The sequence below is a fragment of the Nanorana parkeri genome, unplaced genomic scaffold (genome assembly GCF_000935625.1).
Source record: "Nanorana parkeri isolate BGI_ZX_2015 unplaced genomic scaffold, ASM93562v1 scaffold2100, whole genome shotgun sequence".
Classification (NCBI taxonomy): domain Eukaryota; kingdom Metazoa; phylum Chordata; class Amphibia; order Anura; family Dicroglossidae; genus Nanorana; species Nanorana parkeri.
The window spans coordinates 43,651-48,352 of record NW_017308368.1 but is presented as its reverse complement, the minus strand read 5'-3'; the positions used below and the strand labels follow the sequence as shown (position 1 = coordinate 48,352).

The 4,702-nt window shown below is 41.3% G+C and overlaps 1 protein-coding gene across 1 annotated transcript in view; it reads left to right on the top strand.

Annotated features, from left to right (window-relative positions):
* DBP (D-box binding PAR bZIP transcription factor) overlaps positions 1–4,702 on the top strand; it is a 56,963-nt gene that overhangs the window by 49,539 nt on the left and 2,722 nt on the right. The window lies entirely within an intron of this gene.

The following is a 4,702-nucleotide window of genomic DNA, read 5'->3' as shown; positions in this document are numbered from 1 at the left end:
AGGAAATCTCCTCGAAACGCGTAGCCGTATCCTGCAGGCAGCAAGATCCATCCCCCCGTACAGATCCCTCACTGTCCCACGCACTGGTCCATCTTTGTGCACTCTGCTGACAGCCACATCTAGTACTGTAACCACACGCACAGAGTCCGGGACTACGGAGCTGATCGCGGCTCACTGCTTTCCTGTCCCAGCCGCCGCGGCTCAGCCTGGCCAGCTGAGTTTGTGACATCGGCTGACACCTCGTTTTCCCACTCCAGTCCGGGCAGACACCCACTCTCTTCCCACCTGCTAGCTGTGGACATCGCATTAAACAGATCGTGGAGAACATTCTGTGAGAGACACCAGGGCATATAGGCTCACATCCCAACTGTAAGTCATCAATTTGTCCCCTTTATATGACTAATCAGTTTTGGTTGTCTGTATTGCACACCGTTATGCATTTTTCCAAGTTCAGCACATTGGGCCATTACTCCTATAATAGGTAGTCGCGCTCCTCAAAAACGTGTTTTTTTTGTTGGTCTTGAATTATAAATCATCCCGTTGAGTTTAAATACTTTTATACTATATTTCCATTGTTTCAGTAAGACTGGCTGCTATGGTTTTCATTTTCTTTTTTTCACTACTAGCACCAGGTATCTAAGGTGACCCATTCAGATATGCAGATGCTGAGCTCTTTTTATTCCTTAAGCAAATTTTTTCTGTAATTCTGAGAAATCAGGTAGCCAGTGCTCCCTTTAAAATGTCAGCTGGCGCCTAACTTTTAAAGATTTTCTCTAGTTCTTAAGAGAGAACTATGGGGTAAGTGTTTTTCCCCATAGTTCTCTTAAGTGTCATGGGAGGACATATACTAACCTTCTCCTGTGACCCAAAGCTCAGTATATTGCGAGCTACAGCTACAATGCTGTTGAGATCCACCCAGCTGCGTGAGTGACAGCTGCCTCTGCCTATCTAGAGGCAGAGCCAGCTGTGCCTGCCCCCTCCCCCGTCCGTTCCTCCAGTCAGAGCTGGAGGATACTTGCGGGGCTCGGTGACCGACAGTCACCACTCTCTGCAGGGAGATTGAGAAGTGACCAAGCGACGGTATGCGTTCGCTCACTTCCCGATCTATTGAGCCGACGTATGACAGTTTCATTGCTCGAACTATGAGGATTAGTGATTTTTGCTCACCTCATAGTTCTCCATTTAATAAAGCTGGCTGGTAAAAAAAAAAATCCTGCTGTCTCCTGGATTCGACAGAGGGGCTCCTGAATTCCATAATTTATCCAGCCCTGCATTAAATAGACCGAATGTGGAAATTGCTCCACGGAGGAGTCAAAAGTGCAGTATGTTTTAATGTCACTATTGCTCTCTTCCCTCTAAGAAAACCTGAATTACATTTAGGGTATGCCGTGACGGTTTTGACTGTTCCGTGGCACAATCTGCACTAGGCGTGTTCTGATAACCGAAACACTGCAAGGATCATTGTGTCCATCCAAGAAAGAGACGTCCTGTGTGTATGGGTGTGTGTGGATTTACACAGAGTAAGATCATATGCAGCTCATCCTGGCTGCGTGTGCCTGAGCCCGTGCAGTGTGTGATGCTATCCTCCTACACACGTGCATTCCCATGTCTCCCAGTAACATGACAGCAGCCCAGCTGTTCATCCGCATGGTCTCGGCTTGCTAATCACCAGGGAAGCCAGAATATAATTGTAAAGGATATAAGCTGGTATTCCATGAGTCAAGCTGCACTAAAAGGAAAAAAAAACCATAGTGCCGTAACATTTACTAAGTCACACGTAGAATAACCGTTCAAAGGATCGGTCCGAGCCAAACTGATATTTCATTTATTATTCGAATTCTCAGAAACTGTATAAATATAGGTTTGTGTCCAATTATTAAGAAACAGTTGCACAGCAAAGAACAAAATAGACACTTCTTGCTAATTTTATTGAAATAGTGTTATGATTGTGATTGTCTGAGCGACGTCTGGTGACATATTATAATTACATGATCAGCGTGACATAGGTGCTTCATCACGCTATAACGTTTGATGGCACATGTTAACTTCATTATACTTTATGAATAAAAGGGTAGATGTCTAGGAATGAACACATGAAAAATATGTAAAAAAATTAATAAGGGCAAGCAAGAAATGATTGGTACAAAAACAGTGACCAGCTCTTGTGGTCACTAGTAACAACCCACCCCCTTACATTTCTCACTACCCCCCTGGCTTACATGTCTCACTATTTACTCCCTACTCCGAGTGCCCCACTTCTTTGGGGATCCAAGTGCTCTGTAAAGAATGCAGACTTCCCTGCGGGCACATGGAGTTGTTAAATTATTAAAGTGTCAGTATGTCAGGAGGTTGCAGAGCGAGCAGGTGCTCTTGAACTCATGGGATATTTCCCGATTTATAACTACTGCCTTATTTTCAAACTTTGCACTCTGTATGTAATAATGGTAACCAAGTGTATCCCTGCACTCCTTACAGAGAGTAGGACCCAAGGTAACTCTAGTAACAGTGGTGCTCACAGTGATGATTACAGATGGCGCCGTGCAGATTCAAACTGATAAGAATGAAGATCACCAGCACTCAAAGGATAATCTTACATCCTCGTGTTCATTCATTGAAAAAAATGCGTCATATGCATCAAAAAGCCACTATGTTGCCCTGCGTGGCCCCAAAACGTTGGCTTTTTGATGCACGTGTTGCATTTCTACAGTGATGGAACACAAGGATTTAAGATTATCCTTTGAGTGCTGGTGAGCAATTGGTGCAGATTTAAGATGATGGATATAGGCTGAAAGGATCCTGTGTAATCATGTCTATAGTTTTATTCATCTGGGAGGACTATTATTGATGCATAATATGTATGGTTGGTTTTTATCTGAATTTAGCAATATGGACTTGGGTCATTGAAGTGTAACTGTCTGGAGGATGTTAGGCTAGTGCTTTTGCCATGCAGGAGTTAAGTTAATTTGCACTATGGACATGATCACTGTGAAGTTTACATAGTCTCCATGCATTTCTTTATTTGTATTTTATTCCTTAAACCCAAACATTATTGTTACAGTCTAAATGGGGTCCAAACATTGTTTTAGGGTCCTCAGGACCTGGACTGATATAAATGATTGTATGTATTCTTTACAGCGCTGTGCAATATGTAGGTGCTATGTAAATACAGGGACAAATATGTAATTGATGCATATTTTAATGTAGGCAGTGTATGTCTACCTTGAATACTACAGTACTTACTACCTTTTTTGAATTTTATGGCCATCCTACTTTTGACCTGATCCTTCATATAATGTCTTCCACCCATTAAGAAGTTCTATAAAAACCTATTATCACTGTTAATATCAGCAGGCATGGAGTTAAGAAGCTTTACTGGGAAAGTATACAAGTACTGCACATTTCAAAGCAGTACTAAAGCTCATCAGCTCCTCCGTTTTGTTAGCGTGGGAGTATCTGCTGCAAGCAGAAGAGGATGGAAATAAAAATAGACATGTCTTCCATTTTAAGGTCTTCATCTGAATTTTGTACAGTTGAGTTGCCAGCATAGTTGCTGCAGAGCTCAAGCATATAACATTTACAGCTTATCTAGGCTGCATTGCACAGATGTATGCCTGCTACCCATAGGATTTGTTCTACCTACTAGATACTCTCTCTTTACAGTTCACTTGTGATGTTTTTGCTAATATGCATGAGCACAGCTGTTTTAACCCCTTCTTGGCAGAAGCTGAAAAAAAGCCTATTACAAAACAAAAAACAAGGCTGACCATAAGCAGTATGATTTTATGGAGATCACTTGCAATTACCTGGCAATGTAGAAAATGATGGTGAGCAATATGTAAAACTCTGAGAGCTGAAAATGCTTGCAAGCATTTTAAGACATTTTATAAAGTATCTGCATTCATTGAAGAATTTTGGGGGGGCAAAATGTATTAACCACATGAAGTCCGTGTTGTTAAACCCCCTTCCTGGCCAGGCCATTTTTCAGTATTCAGCGCTGCGGTACTTTGACTGACATTTATTCCGTCATGCAACGCTGTACTGAAATGAATTTTTTACCATTTTTGTCATTCTGTTGTCATTTTAAACCAATATTATAATAAAGTCCCACAGCCAAAGTTTTAGCCAGTATCAGTATGCTGATACATAGATATATTAGACATCTTTATTCTATGGACAGCCAAATAGTAATGTGCAGAGGTCTGTAATCCATAGCACAGGGCCACAACTCTTATCGCAGGGCTGTAACTCATTGCGCAGGACCATAACTCAAAGCACTGTTTGATAACTAATAGCACATGTGGATAACTCCTAGCACAACGCCACAACTGATACCATAGGTCCACCACTTATAATAGATGGCCATAACCCATAATGCAATGCCCCAACTTATAGTACAGGGCTATATCTCATTGGTTCATTGCATAGGTTCATAACCCATAGCATTGGCTCATACATTATAGCATAATGCCGTAATCCATAGCGCATAACTCCTAATACAGAACCATATGTCATAACACTGGGTCACAACTCAACTGCAGCAAATGAAGAATCATGTTTTATAGTTCTGACTGCTTTAATTTGAACAAACGGGAAATCTGATCGGGACTATAACATGCTAAAGTTTTCCCATTTCTTTTTTTGGATTGCATTTTAACTAAGTCTAATGGCATATCTTCTTTTTTTTTTTTTTTTTTTTTTTTTT